This window comes from Helianthus annuus, chromosome 17 (assembly GCF_002127325.2).
Source record: "Helianthus annuus cultivar XRQ/B chromosome 17, HanXRQr2.0-SUNRISE, whole genome shotgun sequence".
NCBI classification, from domain to species: Eukaryota; Viridiplantae; Streptophyta; class Magnoliopsida; order Asterales; family Asteraceae; genus Helianthus; species Helianthus annuus.
Genome location: NC_035449.2, coordinates 83,214,072 through 83,236,372, shown reverse-complemented (window position 1 = coordinate 83,236,372; position 22,301 = coordinate 83,214,072). Strand labels below are relative to the sequence as shown.

The window sequence follows — 22,301 nt, the reverse complement described above, 5'->3', positions numbered from 1 at the left end:
TTTTCAAAACTTTTTAAAACTTTCAATTCAGGAATATTAATTTCTATTAGTTTGAAAGTTTTATTAATCAATTCCGTTTTAATACTCATTATTGAGAACTCTTTGTTGTAATATAATTTGTCAGAACCATTCAAAGTATAAACAACTTCGAATGTTTCATCATTCAAATTTGCCTTTGATAACAAAAACTCTTTACTATAAGACTGTTTAACCGACGAATTTTCACTGTTGATTGACGAATTTAACCCTCCAGACCCAGACTTTGACTCGGACTCCTCATCAGTATCCAACACCTGATCGACCACCTTTTTGATCAATTCAGACTCATGATCAGTATCGGACGAGGTAAACGTGACATCAATGTTATCTGGTAAAACGTTAGTTGTGTCGGTTTTAAGCTTTATATTGACTGCTTTTTCAAGTTGCTCCTAGTTTGGTTTTCAGGAGAGTACCCTTCCCAAATTGGAGGCGGACACTTGTTATAGCTAACAGTCGGTTTCTTACCACAATCTTTCTTTTCCCTCGGCTTCTCGTCATGAAAAGCTTCCATTCCTGCAACAGTTGGGTAAATACGATCAATGAGATAATCAGAACTAGAATAGCTTTGCAGTAAACGTCTAATACTCTCATTTTCGATCTTCTCGGTCTCCAACTCTTGTTTCCACTTGGCACTCTCTTCGATGTAGAAGTTGATGGCTTTCTGCTTTGACATCATGACTGCATTCATCATCGTCAGCGCTTGTTCTCTCTCTGAGTTCGTCTTTTGGAGGCCAGTTACTGTTTTGTTTAAGACATCATACAATTCTTTCACATAGTTGAGGTTAAACAGTAACTGCTCCTTTTTCTTCTCATATTCAGCAATGATGTCGTCTTTTGCTGCACAATCCTTGCAAGCTTCCAAACACTTAATACAAGGCTTGACAATTTCAACAATCTTTTCAACTTCAATTGTTTTCACAACTTCTATCACTTTTTCTTCTTCTTTTACCTTTAGTTCTTCTTTCACTTTCTCAGTTTCAACTATCTCTTCAGCAACACTTTCAACATTTTCATTCTGAACAACTTCTTCAATATTCACTTGTTGTTGTTCTTTAGCAGCTCGTTTCTCCTTCAGTTTCTCCATTCGATCTGCAAAATAGAAATGAAAACTTTCAGGAGAAAGATGAGATTTAGCAAATTGATATGTTTCTCTTCCTCATCATCACTGCTACTATCAACTGGTGACTGATCAAATTGTACAGATTTTTCAGAATCTGCATCTGATAAACTGGAATCAGATGGTGTTTGATCAAATACAACTTCCTCTTCAGAACTAGCAACATTTTGAACACTCTTATCTGAACCCTCTGAAATTTCCCCAGATCTTTCTGAAAGTTCATCAACACTTTCTGAATTTTCATCAGACGTAACAGACTTTTCATCCTCACTAGTCACATTCACTCCGATAGATTTCATCCATGTAGCAAACATATCTGGCTCTCTGACAATCTTGGCAATGAATGCTTTGAACTCTCCTTTTTCATCAACAGACATATCCCAGCTAAAACCTTCAGGTAATCTCTCATCATCTTGATCAACTATACAGGCTTTGCTGTCAGGAGATATGTATTTGTCCCAGCTGAAGTCCACTAAACATGCTCTCTTAGAATCTTCAATCTTTCTACCATGAGCCGTCTGTGAATCTTGTGATTGACCAACCTGCTGATAAATGGCTTTCCGGTAGTAATCATCTTTTCCAAATGGATTCTAAGCTCCACTAGCTTCTCTACCCTTGCACTCCCGTTTGAAATGGCCTTTCTCCCTGCAACGAAAACAAGTAACTTTAGATTTATCAAAACCTAAAGTAGATACATGAGCATCAAGAAAGTCATTTCGAGATATAAACCTAAAATTTCAAACTTGCTTATCTCGTGGGGAACATTTCTTAGATATATGGGTAACCCCCGAAATCTTGTTTGAAAGGTCCCTCTTTCTGAGATACTAGGTCTTTATACTCAGTGATATCTGGGGTATTATCCCAGGACTTCTGATTTTGCGGAAGCAATGGCCTAGTCCCCGTATAATACATTGCAATATGCTTGAAATTTAGCACAGCCCCCAGTACAAAAAAATGATGAAACATTGAAAAATGCTAATCATGTGTTGTTGAAGAAAAGATTTTCTAAAGGGAACACACCAAAAGCCGAGCCGTCATCTCTTTGCTGAACGGAAGTTCTGACCTGAGCTCTCACGGTTTCGCATCTAACCCTTTTACAGATATCATCTAAGTATACTCACCTGTAAGACTGAATATTGGGATCTGGATACGGGGGTATATTCAAGTGGTGGGACACACGAATAAGTTTACGTGTTTAAAACACTAATATCGTATCTCGAAACAATTGAACTTTGTGTGAAAATTTAAATGGACCAAGTATACTGACAATCTAAGTGAATTGTTTAGAACTTAAAATGAAATGAAGCTTAACGGTGTTGATGATTTGTCTCATAAACTGATATGATCCTCTTACACAAACTCTGTAAGACCCTTGCTATTATTTAACAGTTTCCGTATGGTTTACGAAAATAAATATGTAATTGTGGATACACATATATTGAAAAATATGGGTTTATTAAAACTTTTACAATTAAAGAACAATACAACGTAATGTAATTGAGTTCGCCGTTTAAAAATAACGACGAAACTATGTGCAGAAGCTTGTAACTGCATAGTGTTCGGTTCACTTCATTGCTTGATCGACACCCAGATGGTAGCTACATTCACCTAACATCAAAAACCAACTTAAAGGTTAGTTTTGATAACTTAAAAACAAGTATAAACAAGTTCCATAACTTTTTATCTACAAGTCCGTTTCGCGTAATTCTTCTTTTTTTCCACGCTTCCGTAATTAAATTACGAATCCGTTTATCACCTCGGTTTGCATAAAAATCTGATTTATAAGCAAACGACTTAAAAATCCTTTGTGTGATTATTTGACCCGTTACTTTTAACATCATACTACAAGTTTATTAACAATATTCGTTGCTTATCGTTTTTACCCATTCCGGGCTTGCCAAAAATTAGCATTTTCGCTTCCATTACAAGGTTTGTATTCGTGTTTACATTCACCGGTTTATTTTGAAATTTTCCAACACTTAGCCAATCTTAATCACTTGCTTTATTTTGACCCGTTTAACGGTTTTTATGCATTTAAGCATCAATTTCGCTCATCTCTTTTCGTACTTCACATTTTTACATTTAAGATGTCTACTTATGTTTCACCACAACTATTTTTGTGGTGAATTAATACAATAAACCAATTATCCCGAGTATTACTTTTCGGTTAGTCATTTTACTAAAAAGACCTATTCTTACGCATTTGACCCACGAAAGTTTATGCCTATATTCTTATACGTATCAAAAGGGTTACATAATCATAGTACAAGTTCCTAAACAATCTCTAGGGTTCGTTTGCCCGGTTTACCCAACGAGGGCTTTTTGGTCAATTTTAATCCTTCATTTTACAATGAAGGACTTTTGCTAATTAATTGACCAAGAATCGTATGTTTAACTAAAAGCTTGTTTATGCGTACCTGGCTCGGGTCAACATATAAACTCGTTTTATACCTTGCTTTTATTAGCCGCTACTTTATACCGACGCAATTATCCACTTCCGGTTCACTCCTGTGAACATACGACTTAACAACCAACGTTAGTCAATATTGTCAAATGGTGTTATCACCACCATTTGACCCATTTGGCCTATATGACCAAACATTCGCATTTGTTTTAAAGCATGGTTTTTAACTACCCATTCCGGATTTTACCACAAAATTTCCTTTTTCATACATATTTAACCCATTTCGGCTTACGCCGTGGGTATCCATTTAATCTCAACTTATATTTAGTCATCACGTGACTAAATTACCCTTTTTACCCCTTTTTCCCATTTCTAGTTACGCTATTAGGTAACTTTAAGAAAACTTATAAATTCTTAGTCAATTCATGACTAAATTCCATTTTGCCTCTTTTTACCATTAACCATGGTTTTGATCGTTTTTATTTATTCCGACTCATTTCGGTTCATGTCGGAACCCAATTTTTTTAAACATAATCCATTGTCATATTTATCACCTATAAAATAAACATGTACACTTAAATTGGGTGTAAGCTTTACTTACTTGCATCCTTGCGAGCTTCATACTTGAACTTGTATCCATTTGACCCGTTCATTTCCAAGCTCTTACCAAGCTTGTCAGAGTCAAACTACCATATCATATCCACAAGACGATTAGATTAGTCAACCATTAACATGACCATCACACCTTATGGATTCACACACTTATTCATCAAAGTATGTTATTTATTTAACAACTATTTTTTTCCATAATTCTTTCCATTCACTAACCGTTTGACCCATTAGTCAAGTTACTTATACAAACTAGTTAGTAAGTGATTTTGAACACTTTAAGCATGTCATATAAAGTGTTATTTGTTCCTAACAATAAATACTTAATGAATAAACAAGTATACGCAATGATATGTCTTTTTCTGGATTAATAATAACATTATTAATGTGCGGCGATTTTCTATTCAGCTGCTGTAATCGACCTTTATGACCCATTTAAAGTCCGAACTAGATTAACATGTTCAAAAATGGATCGTAGAAAACTTCAATACCTTCGCAAGCATATAAGGTACACATTCTATTGAATTTTCTATGATTTTATATGATTTTTATAAAATCAGCACAGCAACTATATTTTCATTTTTCAATCAGCTTTTAAGTTTTCTGAACAGCTATTTTAATTCACATTTTTGACCTATTTAACAACCACATTTGTTTCTTATGATTGAAAACAGTAAAAATTTACTTCATAAGCTTTCCGAAAAGGTATAGAACACCCAAATCGGATAAACGGTTGATTTTATATGATTTTTTTTAAGATTAGTCAAAATCCATATAAAAAGCTACGGAAATCATGTTTAGGGTCCTTTCAAATTCGACCCAAACCATCAAATGCAACCCATTTCCATGGCTATAACCCTTATTAAACTCTTGGTAATGGTTAGAAACCTATAACACAGTGATTGTAGGCTAAGAGATGTCAAAAACATCATCTATTTCAAGAAGTGATCATATGAATCCTAATTTTACCATCTTCTTAACTTCATCTTTGTCAAATTAAGAACTAGAACTAAAATTAACATATATGCAAGTTCTATTTGGTGATTCTCATACACCATCATATTTAAAATCCGTAATATTCCATATCACACGAAATTAGTCAAATTAGCCAATTACGTGTTTCTTTCAAAATTTCAACATATAAACATTCGTTCAGGCATTTTAACAAGCACCTAGCGGGCACGATTTCTATAACTCTTATTTAGTTCATGGCTAATCTTTTTAACCAAGTTTCAATCATTAAATCAAACCCTTATTTCTAGCATTCATAATCAATACCAAGACTTGTATCATAACATCAATTCTACACTATTTCAACATTGAAATTCAGTGTTCATCACATAATTACGACACCCACTTAACGCATGTATGTGTAATTATCAATTTCATAATTTTCATCACTAATTCAACAAGTTATAGACTAGGGTTTACTCCTAGACATGTTTTCATTACTAATTTCATTTAAATATCAATCAATCAAGTTCAGATTTTGATTTCTCATGTTCATCAAAATTCTAAGATGTAACAAAAAGTTGAAATTTAACATACCTTGTGATCCCTTCGCTTAGGTGATCACTAAAATAAGCTTGGATTTCGATTTGGGACTGATTTGGCCTTCCAATTGCTTGATTTTTAGCTAGATAGGGTTTGGTTGAAGAAAGCTTATTCGCCCCCTGTGTAATCTACCACCAGAACACACACCAAGTGTGTGTTTTGGGTTTTTAATTTTTGTTTTAGTAATAATTATTTTCTCACTTAACCCTTTTAGTCCCTCTAGTTTCTAAAAGTTATAAAAAGGTTACTATATCAAGTTCCTTCATTATTTTAAAACACTTAACTAACTAGGTTGATATTCCTAGTTACTTAGTGGGTCCCGAGAGTTATAACCCGTTTTATTTTAACTTCCGTTAACTCGGGCTTCTTATAAACTTACTTTTTTTCAAAACATTTATTCTCCTTTTAATTAATATTAGAATTATTTGTTTAAATCCTAATATTCACCTGGTTAATTTTACCACTAACGGTATTTTACCCTTTCATTAATATTAACGTGGTTTGACTATCAAACTTGTTTTCGGGGTGTTACAAACTCACAAAAATATTGTCTGTAAATATTTCTTTACTGCATTTCATTTCTTTTATATGAAAAATCTCAAAAAGATTTTAAGTGTGTTTTAGCATATATTTTTTTAAAAAATTCAAAAAGATTTTCGACAACTAGTGTTGAATAGTTGATTTTCAAAATTCCAAGTGCTGAACATGATGATCATTTCAAGAGGTTCATCAGAAAGAGATCTTCAAGTTGTGTCTGTGATTGTGTAATCTGAAAATTTTAAAACTTATGTTTGTGGTAGAGACAATGCAGGTTTAAATTTGAGAAAAGCTAGGTTCCAATACCTGAGGACTCTGTGGATTAGAGAAAGCTAAGTTCCAATACCTGAAGATTCTGGTAGCCAGGTGACGATCCTGATGTCGAGCATAACTCGAGGGGGAGCCTGTAACTACAAAGAACCAGATTCTGATCCAGTGAGCCAGGTTTCGATTCTGGAACTAAAAGATCACGCAAGCTGAGGATGCTGATGAACTTAAGGAATCAATAGATCTGATCAAGAGAATTGGAGAGAAGATAGAGCCATGTTCTGATCCTGATCATGAAAAAGGCATATTGAGAGGGAGAGTCTGGTTGGTGCTGAGAGAAAAGAGAGCAGACAGACAAATAAAGACTGAAGGTGGCAAAGACTCGACACACGGTAGACTCGTCAACATCTGAGGGGGGGGGGGTCTGTTGGTGCATACATCTGTCGACTTCGTCTTGTATCGAGTCTTGCATTGCACATGGCACGGAGTTCGAGAAATCATACAAACAGTTAATTCCGCATGAAGATGGTAATTTCGCATGAAGAGGCAACATGTAATTACGCACGGAATTACATGATAATTTCGCTTGAGTTGTAATATCGTTTATATGTAATTTCGTATGAGTGAGTTCCATGCGGAATTAGCTTGTTTATATATAGGGTTGATTCTGTTTCATTTGACACGGAATCAGTTTGTGATACCGAGGTGCTGTCGGTTTGTCTTTTGATTGTACACCGTGTTAAATCAATCTACAAGACAGTTTAAAGTAAATCTCGCTGAATTTCATGCATTATGTCTGTTTCCGCCTTTCATAGTGTATAGAACGCCTCTGATCGACTCAATTTGGGTCCGCAAACGATCCTACAAGCAGCATTCCTCTCAGTGTCATCCTTATCAAAAGCTCTTGCTCTATCTTCATCAGCCTTTCTTCTACTTTCCACATCAGTCAGATCAGAAAACTCTCTACCAAACTTCTTTTCCAACTTTCCACGCAGATCATAAACCATGTTGAACAACAAACTGACGTCACCTTGAAGCTGATCAATCTGTTGATTCTTTTGCACTATGGTATCTTCAAGCTGAATGATCTTGGCGTCTTTGTGGATTGAATTTTGCTCAAGCACAACTAGTCGTTTCTTCATTTCCCTCATACTGATAAACTCATCATCATCACTTGAATCATCATCAAATAGCATCCTCAATGGCTCTTCAGGCTTCTTACCACTTGAACTACCAAGTTCTTCATGAAAAGTTCCAGATGGACCTGCAGGTGGCATTGATTCAATGACGGGATCAGAAACAACATTGGTAACTGGTATCTCTGTAGTGGTGGTAACTGGTATCTCTGTAGTGGTGGTTTCCAAATCAATTCTTTGAGTATCAGCATTAAACTCAAAGATATCTTCAGTAGCGGTGGTGGTATTAGTGACATTTTTCTCAAAATCGAAGTCATATAAACCATCATCATCTTCAGCATCATTCATGGGTTGATCTTTGTTCTGTTCAACATACATTCTGAGTCGAGGATCCCTCCTTTTCCGCTTCAAAGGCAATGAATCAGGATCCTCTGGGTTCTCACTTGGTGGCTCTTCATTTGATACTGAAAGATTGGAAGGAGGATTTCCCATCTTCTCAGTCACAGACTTTAACAACAGAGCCAAATTTTCAGCAGAAATCACAGGTTGAATAGTAGAAACAGCAATGTCAGCTTCATTTTCAGGAGGAGGCTCTTCATCATCTCCTGAATCACATTATCTCTATGCCCTCATCGTCAGAGTTAATCGTTAAAATCTCTGTCTCAGGCTCATCTTCAGCAGCACCTTGAACATCATGCTCTTCAGCAACCATAGCATTTACAAGAGCATTGATTTGTGCAGCGTTTACAGGAACAGGTTGCACTAACACTGGTTCAGCAGCCACATCTTCAGTCTCAGCAAACTAACCAAACTTCTCTAGAGGAATTAAACCTTCATATTTCTTTTCAGTACCCTTTTTAGGAGTGAGAGCACCAAGCATGCAGGACCCATGGGTTTCAACACCAAGGTGTTTCCAGATCTCACCAACTCTGGATAACGAGCATTAAGAATCATTTGCAAGAATCTTGGATACATAAGACATTTGTCCTTTCTAACTCCTATCACATTTCTCTTCATGGCTTCAAATATATACTTCAAATAATTGAAAGGCTCATTTGTTATCAGAGAAACAACAGCAGCAGACTGTGTGATGTTCAATTGATCTGTACCTCCTCGGTTTTCTATCATGCAAAGAATGAACATATGCACTAACTGACACCAATAAGGATGCACAAATTTCTTCACTAAGGACGGGTACTTTCCTTCATATTTCAATCATGGTAAAATTGCTTCAACGGACCCAGTTGGATGCTCAATAGGATCTGTTTCTTGGTCATTAAACTGTAGCACCTCCCATATCATCTGCTCTGTCACCGAGACCGCCTTCTTTTGAATCTCAGCAACTATTGCTCCTTTGCCTCAGCTTCAAGTGCTTCGAACCTCACTGTCTTCCAGAAATCTTGAATAAGGCTTTTTATAGACAACAGGATTTTCTCGTAGTGTGTGAACAATCCTGCAGCTATTCAATCCTTTAATCAAAGAAGTATACATTCTCTTGTGTTTCTCTGGAGGTGGAGCTAAGTACCCTGCCTGATCGTGTGTGGGGATAAATTTCAAGTCCATATTCTGCATAAACCAAAATTTATTAAGTATAAAATAATGTTTGAGAAATTCAATATTGACTTGGTTTAAATTTCACAAAGATGCAAATCTTTTAAGTCAAAAGGTCAGCACAGGTCAAAAAGTCCATAACTCAGGTTGTGAAACTTTGACTCGAGACCTTGAGGTTTCGAGTCGGGACCATGTGGTTTTGAATTGAGACCATGTGGTTTCAAGTCGAGACCCCAGTCGAGACCATGAGGTTTTGAGTCGAGACCCCAGTCGAGACCATGAGGTTTGAGTTGAGACCCCAATCAAGATAAACGAGGTTGCGACTCGCAACCACCAGTCTCGAGTCCTCATGTGTTTCCAGTCGTAACCCGAGTCGAGACCACATAAACAACTTTCATCTGCTTAATTTTCGGATTATGATCCAAACCCACTCTTTGATTTCTTTAAAGACCACCATATATCATGATTAGGGTTCATGTAAATCTTCAAATCTTCATATGATTCTTCATCTGACCTTCAAACAATCTGCAAATCTTTAACTAAGACATTCATTAAGTTCATAATACCTTCAAATGTTTGATGATAACAAGTCAAAACCAGAAGAGTTTGATGGAATTTAAGAATCTTACCGGAAAATTGAGAGAGAATATTTGAGTAAACAGTGGAAGGTCTCGAGTGAAATGTGAGGTTTCGACTCGAGACCAGCTTTTATACCCCAACATACATGGGCCGGGCTTCTGAATTTGGGCCGAGACCAAGTAATTTGGGCCAATACCACTGAATGTTCAGTCGAGACCGCATATTATACCATTTTAATGATTTAATTTAATTTCTTTTACAATTTTAAAATTTCTTTAAACGAAGATAAAATTTAATAACCCATTTAACTTCCCGAGCACGTTTTACGAGAACTAAACCTAAAACACAAAAATAAATAATATAAACAATTATTTACAAAAATAAAACTAGGAAATACCGTAATTGCTCAGGGATCAAATCACAAGGTTTCGGGCCTGACTTCACTTATCAACACTGATCTACTACTGAATGATCTAGACAATTGCCAGTATATTTGTCCACTTAAACTCGTCTCCCTAGACCTTATCATATAACGCCTGTAACTCATTTTATCATGTTTTAATGTCTTAACAATGAACACCCAAACAAATACTAATCAAATCCCGGAATTATAGACAACACACTCTATCATGCATGCAATTTCCCTACCACATATTTCACAAGTCCATTCCAGACTTCTGAAATTTTAATTGGGAATAGGTTGAGAAGAGAACATAATAGATCATAAGCAAAGAAGACATAATATACAGATCAAATAAGTTTTTCTCAGTTGATATAGGTTTCTTGGGTTTCTTTTGGGCACTTGAGGGCCTCTTTCGGGTGTTTAATAGATCTATAAGACGACAGACACTCAGCTAGGTCTTTGCTCACACAAAACAGAAGCTAAGCGCTGCCTAGCACCTCCAGGTCTTTGCTCACGCAAAACAGAGGAGATACACGACTTTTTCAGAGAAGATTTCAGAACCAGACCAAAATTGTGTGTATCGGGACAACATACAGGCATTCAAATATAAATGAGCTAATTCCAAGTGACTTTCTTTACTGGGGTCATATACTAATTTAGTTCTGAACATAAACAACCAATGTTTCCAGTCTTAAGGATAGAGCCTACCAACACATCATACTAGAGTCAAACTATTTCGATACTGGTCTTACATGAGTCAGCCCTTCACCATAATGTGAAAATTCATTTCATTTCGCATGTCACGCAATGTTTCTTTTTGAATTTTTCAGAATTTTCAATGTTTTTGAACTTTTCATAGATTTTTCAATGTTTTTGTATTTTTCAAAGATTCCCCCCCCCCTAAATTTGAGCATAAATAAAAACTACCTAAGAATAGAAAACGTTATGAACAAATTTACCTACGAAAAACCAAAAACATGCTCAGTCAGTGAAACGGATCATTTTCAGAAAATCCACAAGCACTTGAAATTTCGAACTGCTGACAGGTTTTGTGAACAAATCGGCAGCATTTGCATCTGTGTCGATTTGCTCCTGTTTGATAAGACCTCTGTCAAAGCAGTCTCTTATAAAATGAACTTTATATCAATGTGCTTGGTTTTTGAGTGGAAAACAGGATTTTTCACAATTTATATAGCAGCATCATTATCACAGTATATGGTAGTATTAAGGTAAGTCAAACCGTAGTCCTACAATTGATGTTGCATCCACACCACTTGGGAGCAAGATGCCGATGCTGCGACATATTCTGCTTCAGCTGTTGGAATTGCCACCGTTTGTTGTTTCTTGCATTGCCATGAAATGAGTCTGTCACCCAAAAACTGACAGCCAACTGTTGTGGATATCCTGTCCTTGTCAGTGCCTCCAAAATTACTATCAGAAAACGCAAACAGATCAAAATCGGAATCTCTCAGATACCACAGACCAAACCGAGGTCAGCCTTTAAGGTACCGAAAGATTCGTTTAACAGCTGTAAGATGAGAGGTTTTAGGATTAGCCTGATAACGCGCGCAGTTGCAGATAGCAAACATGATGTCTGGACGGCTCGCTGTCAGATACATCAATGATCCGATCATAGACCTATAAAGGCGTTGATCAACAGGGGATACTTCTGCATCTTCAGTCGGTAAAGGTCTTTCTGCCATTGGAGTTTCGGCCGGTTTAGCGTCTTTGAACTTAAATTTTGTCAGCACATCATCCACATATTTCCCTTGATGAATAAAAATGCCTCGAGAATCTTGTTTAATTTCTAAACCTAAGAACAGTGTCATTTCTCCAGGCGCACTCATCTCAAACTTCTTTTTCATAACTCCCTCAAACTCCTTGCAAAAAGCATCACTTGTTAATTCGAAGATAATATCATCAACATAGATTTGAACCAGTATCAGATCCTTGCCCACTCTCTTAATAAACAGAGTCTGGGCTATCGTGCCTCGAGTGTACCCATGAGCCAAAAGAGGTTCAGTCAGAGTTGTATACCAAGCCCTAGGTGCTTGGTGCAACCCATATAATGCCTTATCAAGTTGGTAGGCATATTCTGGATGGTCTGGATGAATAAAGCCCGGTGGCTGCTCAACAAAAATTTCCTCCTTCACATTTCCATACAAAAACGCAGTCTTGACTTCCATCTGGTAAACAGTGAACCCCATGTACGATGTGTATGCTAAGAAAATCCGGATTGCTTTAAGTCGGGCAACTGGGGCATACACTTCATCATAATCCAGTCCCTCTATCTGTTTGAATCCTTGGACCACTAATCGTGCTTTATTTCGAACAATGACTCCTGCAGAATCTTGCTTGTTTCTGAAAACCCAACGAGTTCCAAGTTTGCGTTTCTCTTTTGGCAAGTCCACAAGCTTCCATACTCCTAGCTTCTCGAACTGGTTTAGCTTTTCATGCATAGCGTCAACCCAGCCTGGTTCCTGCAAAGCTACATCAATGGTTTTAGGTTCAATTTGAGAAATGTAGCTAGAGTATAAGCATAGATTAATGGTTCCTGATTGGCTTCTGGTCTGAACTCCTGCATTAACAAGACCGATCACGTTCTTAATAGGATGATTTCTTTAAACGCTCGTTGGAATGGCAAGTTCAGGTATGGTCTCGTTTTGAGATGTGTTGATGTTGCTTGACTCCCCCTCATTAGGTGCTGTCGGACTGTGAACCACAGGAGTAGTAACAGTACAATCTTCAGGAATGGGATTAGCAAACAGTTCTGATCCAGATGCATTCAAAGAGAAGTCGCTAGATGGTGCACCTTCAGGGGATTGATGGGACATTTGTTGAGGCATGGGGTGCTGTGTAAAAACCATTCCTTGTGGGTCAATAGTGTGATATCTTGAGCTCCCTTCTGCATGTTCTTCTTCTTCAGTATCACCAAATGACAGTGGTTGTTTTGGCGTAGACACACCTGCATCTGTAGAAACACTCGACAAAATGTTAAACGATTTAAACAATTTATCATAATCATATAACCAATCTGGTCCAACTCTAGTGTCTGTAGCATTTTTTTTGAGCCATTCAATGTTGCACGACTCGATGACCTTTTTAGTTACTTTGTTGTACACTCTATAAGCAGAGCCTTTAGCGTATCCAACAAAGAAACATTCGTCCCCTTTGACTTCAAACTTTCCATTAGTGTCCATAAGTAGTAACATACATGGACATCCAAAGATACGAAAGTGTGAAACCGAAGGTTTACGTCCTTCCAGAATCTCATAAGGTGTTTTCATATGACGTTTGTTTACTAAAGCATGATTCTGGACGTAACAAGCCGTGCTAACTGCCTCAGCCTAAAAGAAACTAGGAAGCTTCGAGTCGGCCAACATAGTACGTGCAGCCTCTATGAGAGTACGATTTTTTCTCTCAGCCACTCCATTCTGTTGTGGAGTTCGTGGTGCACTATACTGTCAATCTATTCCCTTTTCAGTACAGAATGTATCCAAAGTTATGTTCTTGAATTCTGTCCCATTGTCTGATCGAATAGCCTTCACTTCTGTACTAGCTTGATTTTCAGCCAGAGTAATGAATTGTTTCACTAAAACTGCAGTCTCATTCTTGTGACTTAGAAAGTACACCCAGGTGTAACGTGAGTAATCATCAACTATCACGAGACAATAAGCTTTCTTGCCAATACTCAACACATTCACTGGACCAAAAAGATTCATGTGAAGTAATTCGAGCACAGCTTTGGTTGAGGGTGTAGACTTTGACTTATGAGGCTTCCGATGTGCTTTTCCTTTTACACAAGCAACACATTTTTCCACCAACATGAAATCTTTGATTGGTAGATCACGGACCAGTTGACCAAGGCAAAGATGCCATAGTAGACCATCGTGTTCTGAAATCTTCGAGAATAAGCAAGTAACATCTTCACACGGTTTCTTGTTCATATCGATGACATAAGCATTTCCTCGTCTCTCTGCTGTCATCAAGAACCAATCTTCAGGAATGACAGTCCCTGGTTTCAGTACATAGCATCCTTTCTTTGTAAAGTGAACTGAATTTCCTCGATCACAAATCTGTGAAATGCTCAACAGATTGTGTTTCAGTTCTGGGACATAATTAACATTTTCGAAGCTTAAAACGCCGTTTCTCACTGTTCTTTTTAATGTGATTCTTCCTGACTCTCCTCTCGCAAAAGAGACATATCCACCATTAAATTCTTTTACATTTACCAGTTGGGATAAGTCTCCTGTCATGTGCCTAGAACAACCACTATCCATGTACCAAAGTTGCACGGTAGTCCTGCACAGCTGTTCCTGCATGATTAGCGGGATTAGTTAGATTTAGGAACCCAGCCCATAGTGGATCTGGGTTTTCCCTGTGCATCAATATATGTTACCCTCTTCCAAACTAAATTATCTTTGTTTAGAAATTTTGAAGGATTTTTAAGGGAAGATCTTAGATGAGATGGATTGGATTGTGTAGTCGAAGCTTTGGGTTTCCAGTGTTTGTTTAACCATTAAGAATTGTAGTTACCAAAAGCTTTATGTTGATTTCTTCGAAAATTGTTTTGTTGATTTTGATTTCTTCGTTTGGCTGCATTCCAATCTTGATCAAAGGGTTTAGCCTTGCGATAGTTGTTCTTCATTGTTTTAGACTTTTTAGTCGTCACTGACTCTGAACAACGAGATCGACTAGGCTTGACCTTCTGATTCTGTACAATCTTCTTCTTAGATTGTACACTTGGGAGTTGAACACAGTTTCTGGCAATGTGTCTAGAAATACCACAATTAAAACATGTTTGTTGTTTCAATGTGTGAAATGTTGATGCTTTGTTGAAGAAGCTTTGTTTGTTTTTGAATGATGTGCCGGTTTGGTTTTTCTAGTTTGATTTACGTGTGCCTGTCCTGAGCATTTTGATCCCTGCTGATTAGAATTGACACACGCATGCGATGTTGATGAAGAACGAGATACATCCTTCTTACTGTGATCATCATCCTTTTGAAAAACCGGTGTTTCAGTTTCGGTTTTATTTTCAAAAACATTTTCCGGTGACTGTTTGCTTATTTCAACCTTCTTTTCTACATTAATCGATTTTGACTTAGTTGAAATTTCATCAACACATATTTCTTCAACAAATGCATCATGTAAATCCGATTTAGGTTTGCTTTCATCTACAGTTTCCAATGGGGTCCCACTAGATTCAACATTAGGGACGCCCACTGAGACAGGTTCAGAAGAAGAATCAGGATATTCTTGATTTTCTTGAGAAGGAGTTTCAGTGGTTTCACTGAATGTGTCCTGAGGGACCTCACCTGTAACACTATCATCAACTGAAACATTAGAAACATTACAATCACAAGCATTAACTGAAAAACAATCATCACCACACTTATTGTTCAAGGATTCAACACAAACATCATCAGTCTTGCCCAAAACATCAGGCTCACTCGACGACATATAAGCACAAAATGACTCAAACAAAGTTTTTCCAAAAGCATCATCAGAATTAATTTAATCAAAATAATTTTCAGAATTAAAAACTTGTTCATTCCCAAGAACATCTCCACACTTTACTTCAGGTACTTCATCTGCACATGAAGACGAAGCATTAGGATCAATTGAGCCTTTAGAAACAAAATTAATTGAAGTAGATCCCTGTTTCTTAACAGGTCTGCCATTAATTGATGACTTATTGTTTTTGGGACCATAAGTCATTTTACTTTCATTCATCAGTTCCTCCTCAGTCATAGGTAAATATGTGTAATTATCATTGTAAGGAGGAGGAGCCTGATTGTAACCCAATCCACACCCTTTCTTTTTCTTGTATGCAAGTTGTTGATCACACAAATTTTTAACAAGTTTGCTGGAAGACTCATATTTCTTAATATTGAGTTCATTAATTTGATATCTATCTTTGATATCTTCCAGTTCTTTAATTAAAATGCATACTTTCTCCTGAGCTTCTAAGAAATGGGTTGTTTTTACACCCACATCATCTTTGAGTTTGACAATGTCTTTTCGCTGAGCCTCAATTTTTTCTTTATAGAATTTTTCATTTTTTGATAGAGTAAAGTTTTTTATTTTTTATATCTTGATAGTCTTGTATTAGCTTAGCCTTGTGTATTCTATAAGCCTCAACCCTTTCTCTACACTTAGGAGTGCAGAAGACAGAAAGTACCTCTTCTTTGGTGAGACCATGAACTGGAGCTGAAAGAATATGGGTCATGAGAGCAAGGTTTTCAGCTGAAGTCTCATCCTCAGGTGCAGAGTCTTGATCATTTGAGGCTGAGGTCATGAAAGCAATGTTATTTGTAGCAGCTTGATTTTGTAGAGCTAAAATGTTCAGACCTTGAATTTCTGAAATCCAGTCAAAATTAACATCAGGCTGAACCACCAAGGCTTGAGTGCTTCCACTACCAGCAGCATCAGTAGTGGTATTCGATGTGGTGACAAGAGCTCTCTCTGGATTAGGTGGAACTGGTTGGGCTGGAGTCTGTTCTCTATTATCCTTTGGCTTGGTACAGTTTCGGGCAAAATGTCCTGACTCATGACAGTTGTAACAGCGCAGTTCAAATGGTACTGAAGAAGTTCCATTAAAGCCAGTATCCCACCTGTTTTTACCAGTTCTCTTAATAAATCTCCTTGCTCTGAAAGTAGCCATAACCATCTGCCATGTGATGTCCATTTCTTATATACATCATCGGGATGAATCTGGTATAAATCATCTGAAGTCCATTTAGGAGGATCAATTTTTCCTGCAACAAATGCATTTACATAGTTTATAACAGATGCAGCAATATCTAGATTTTCTTTAGACTGTTGTGTAAAGAAGGCAATCATCTCATTTTTCGCAGCAGAAGTTGGAGTGGCAGTAGTAGTATTGGACGATGCGGCAGTAGGAGCATGAGAAGGAGCAGGAGATCCCGAGTAGTAAGCATTAGCTGAAGTAGGAGCAGCCTTAGCAGATGCCGAGTTGCTAAACATTTGAAAACCTCCTTGAGATATGAGAGCTGCATTATTATTGTTTGATGAAGTGGGAGTAACAGAGAATCCTGCAGCCAGCATACTATTCTTATAGTTGGTTTCCCTCTGTTTGTCATCTAGCTCACAGGCCTTGATATGAGAAATCATCTCAGACAAACTACACCTAGCAAGATCTTTGGTTTTCTTGATCATGGCAACTTGATGATCCCAGCTTTTAGGCAAAGCGTTTAGAAGCTGTCTATTTGTTGAAGCATTTGTTGTATGCATCTCTTCCATCTTCATTTGAGTAACTAGCTTGACAAACCTCTGAATTTGATTATTAACAGTCTCACCATAGATGTGGTTGAAATTGTTGAAGTTTTGGCTTAGCAAATTTGTCCGACTCTCCTTCATGTCCACATTACCTTTATATACGTCTATCAAAGATTCCCACAATTCATTGGCTGATTTGCAAGTACGAAAACCGATAGCAACGACTATCAAAGATTCCCCCAATTCTTTGGCTGACCCAAACCCATGGTCAGATAGGAAAGTGCTTTATCATCTTTTTCGACTACTGTGAAATCTTCTTCAGTATACTGGCTAAGAGGCTTCTTTACTTTTACACCAGGTTCAGTAGCACTATCCATTATGGTCTCCCTTGGACCTCTTAGAATACTTCGCCAAATTTTAGCATCTTTGACCTTCACGTGCTGTTCAAAATGCCACTTCCATTCAGGGAAGTCATTTCCATCAGTTAACTTTGGAATACGTGTAGTGGTCCCAACTTTTGAATCCAGTTCTTGTGTGTTCATGGCAGCCAGGTCAATATTATTTGTAGACATGTTTCTCAAAAGTGATTAATTAATTAATTAATATTTTTAAGTCCAAAGTCCAAGGTTCAAAGTCCAACTTGAGAGTTGCAACTTGAGACCACAGCAGTTGCGAGTCAAGACAAAGGTTTCGAGTTAAGAGTTGCAAATTGAGACCACACCAGTTGCGAGTCGAGACCTTGATGGAGACTACTCGAGACTAGACTTGTTGCGAGTCGAGACCTTGATGAAGAATACTCGAGACCAAACTTGTTGCGAGTCGAGATCCTGATGAAGAATACTCGAGACCAAACTTGTTGCGTGTCGAGATCTTGAAGATGACAACTCGAGACCAGGCTTGATGAGAGTCAAGACCACTAAAGTTGACAATCCGAGACAATGAGGTTACGAGTCGAGACCTACAAAACAGATGTGAGATAAAACTGTTGACTCGTAATCCCTGATTTTCTGCACTTTTCCAAAAATCAAAGATATCGAAATCTTTGAATTTTTATCACCAATAACTCCGAGAAATCAGTAAACACCTTATCAGAAATCACACAAACCAAAATTAGCACCTATTATGTAAAATATGCGAAGAACTGTTTGAAGGTGTGAATTCCAAAATCAGAAACACACCAATACAAACTGAAATCCTGTAAAACAAACACTCGTAAACAAGATCAGTAATAGATAGGACCTTCTTGAATCCGAATTATATCAAAACCGAACCAAGAATTAGTTTCTTGGCTCTGATACCAATTGTAAGTTCCGAATAGGATCTTTCAATGATATCAGATAGAAACTTGTGAGAGTGCGGAATAACAAACACAAGTCAATTCAAGAATAAATATAACTGAAACACAAAGTAATAAAAACAAACCAGAACTATCTTGCATTCAACGATTAACGATGACGGATACAAGACACCCACTTGGTTTCGGCTGGCCTCTAGTAATCCAAACAACTGATCAACCCCTAAACAACATACAAGGGGTGATTATATACTACCCTAACCACATGGGCCGAACCCTCTAAGGACCCAGCCGAAACCACAACTTAACCAACTAAGTATTCGACCCAAAACATATATCAAAAACAAAACATTACAAAAACAACCCTTGAACTATGTAATCCTCTATGTATAAATTGTGACAACTGGCACTTTTCCACATATTCCGTACATCAATTAAACATTAATTAGTGCTTTAAAGATTGTGCTTGATCTACATTAATGACATGAATGCTTTCTGATTATTGTCATATATATATAGGTGCATCGTATATTGCATGATTTCATATCATTATTGCATGCAACACTTTATCATTATTGCACGAACTAGAAGTACTGACGGGAGTTCAGTACTCAGACAGACATGATATTAAGACATAGAATGAGCCAGAAATCAAGAGTTACACTAGTATAGTGTGTAGGAAAGTAAGGGTCATAAAACTGCCTTCCTAGTGATGATTTAAGTGCCGGAAAGTGCCCCAAACACTCTAAAACTGCAAAATTCTGCAGAAAATAACACAAATCAGCAATTTTCAGCATTTTAACTCTGAAATATAATGCAGAATTTGGGTTTAATGGTCCAAAATACCTTCCTAGGTGTCGGGAATCAAAACTGTCAAAAAAGGGAACATAAAGCACACTAAACTGCGTAGTTTAGCACCTTAACGAACCGGTAACCAACCGAACAACCAGACACTACCCGAAACACCAAATTTTCACTAGAAGCATTGTTTTAACATTTCTGAACTAGTTATGGTCACCGAACATCATAATACATCATAAAACACTTAAACACTTAAATCCCTAAATATAACACTTGAAATTTAACTAAGTTATGTAACTTACCATGGTTGGAACTAGAGACACCCCCCCCCCCATTAAGGCCGATTATAAGATGGGTCCCACTAGGGATTTTCTTTGATTATTCTACTAGATGTGTATGGAATAATGGAGACATTATGACCTTTGTGCAAATGTATTTTGGAAGGCATTTTATAAAAACCACAAGACTTTAATCAACAACATTCTAACATTTGCAACTTACCACAACTCCTCTTCTTCCCTTCACTACCTACGGCCCAAGCACCCTCTCACAACCCTTTCATTTTCAATCCATTCCTAAGTAATCCAAGAGCATTATAAGTTGTTTCAAGCATCATTAAGAAGGTTGCAAGGATAGGAAGTGGAAGGACCATCTTGGAGTGCTTTTATCCACCACATTTATCACCTTCATCCATCTTGAGTTCTTCCCTAGCCTTGTGCTAGTAGTAAGACCCTCATAACTTGATTTTACTTCTCTTTTTGTTGGTTAAAAGGTTATGATAATGGTTAAGCATAAAGAACATAAAGAATCAAGAAACAAATCTCCAACATAAAGTTTGAAATCATAAGAAAATGAGTTGTTTAAGTGTATGTATGCTTCTTGATTGATGATTATTTGTGTTTATGATGTTAAACACCATATGAAACTTGCTATATTGTGATTAAACACATAGTCTAGCAAGTGAGTGGATGATCTTGTGAAAAACCAAAATGATCATCCTTATATGAGGAACATGAACTTGAAAATGAAAATGTTTTTGAGCATAATGATGCTTAATACATGATATAAGTCTTGAAAACGACGATTTTAAAAGATAATTTTCTCAAGAAACCAAGTTAAATTACAAGATTTACATAACCATGGTTTTTAAAGAAACTAATCACATTTTTAGTGATTAATCAAGTGTAGACACATGTTGTTAATAAGAAAAATCAAGAAGAAATATTTTTAGAAAATCAATTTGTAAGTTGTGAAAGTCTAAAATCTTCAAGAAAGTGATTTGTAAAAAATAACCACACTTTAAAGGGTAACTAAGCTTACTTAACACCATATTAAATTACTACGAATTTTAATAAATTTTCAAGTTCATGAAGTAGTGTAAATGGCATGATTTTGGCTTATGGTAAGTGTTGTTTGATTTGTTGATGAATTGTGATGATTTTAAAAGAAAATGATATGCTTTGAAAGCATGGAAACCTCCATTTTTAAGGGGAAACTATGGCAAATTTTTCTAGAATTTGAACACTTAGAAAAATATTTTTAAACAAGAGTGTATTTTAACCATGATTTTTCCTATAAAGTTTGCCATAATTTTTGTTACAAAAATTACAAGTAGTGGAGGTTGGTTTTTGAAAAATAAAAGTGACTAAATATGTATTTTGGAAAATATATAATTAGATGTCACAAAGTGTGTGATTACTTGTATATTATGTGTATTAGTTATATTATTTTAGGACATGAAATAATATAACTCACCAAAATACCAAGAAATCATAATAAAAAATAATACCAAAATCCCAAGAAAAGAAATATATAACTTATACCCCAAAAATTTAACAAACCAAACAACAAATATAAGTTACCTAAATATTCCGGAAATTTAGTTCATACATATATATTTTAACAAATAACTTAAACGGTATTTTGGGAAACCAAAGGAACAAAAAATATGATTTCTACAAGAGTTACAAGAATATATCATATTTCTTACAAGAAAGAAATATATAATTTTTAAGTAAAGAAAAATACATATGTTTTCTTGAATTACAACAAAATATATTTTTTTTGGAGAGAATATATATTTTCTTAAATAAATTTAGAAAATATTATTTTGGGGTGAAAAATGTATTTATATATATTTTTTAAGTTAATCTTGAAAATGTGTTATTTTTGAAATTATATGAAAACGTAAACATTTTTGCCAAGTAAGAAATATAAATAATTTTCTATACAAGTTTTCTTAAAATATATTTTAAAAATATATATATTGGTGATTTTTATGGAAAATAATATTCCAGAAAAATAAATACAAAAATTAAGTATAAAGATACTTAATAAATACAACAAAAATACGTATTCTTGTACGTACTAATACACACCAGAATACGCCACCAATACTTGGCAAAAATACACAAGTCTAAGAATACAAGTATAAGTATACCCATCCTTTGGGGGAAATATTCATGAAGGATTACAAAACAAATAAGTTAAAATATATTATTTTAATGAATATTCCAATAGATAATAAATATAATTTAAGTTAAAATATTGTTATTTTAACGAATAATTATATACTTTGGAATAATACAAGTACATCAAAGATATAACACAAAGATACTAAGTCATAACAAACAAGACTAAAGTCGTGGCACGACCCAGCCGTCTAATAAACCATAACCCGTGTGTAGGTTGTAGTACAGCGTAAGGATACATACTTTGGGTATACAGGAGACAGGACGCAAATCAGTGAGTTCATGTCCCCCTTTTCTTTT

General features: G+C 36.1%; 1 long non-coding RNA gene across 1 annotated transcript; it reads right to left on the bottom strand.

Annotated features, from left to right (window-relative positions):
• Window positions 1–2,556: 2,556 nt before the first annotated feature.
• Window positions 2,557–5,855, bottom strand: LOC118488947. Its single transcript, XR_004885391.1, has 3 exons — window positions 5,718–5,855; window positions 4,162–4,246; window positions 2,557–3,678 (listed from the first exon to the last, which is right to left on the bottom strand). It is a non-coding gene; the product is annotated as an uncharacterized LOC118488947 (long non-coding RNA).
• Between the last annotated feature and the right edge of the window lie 16,446 nt (window positions 5,856–22,301).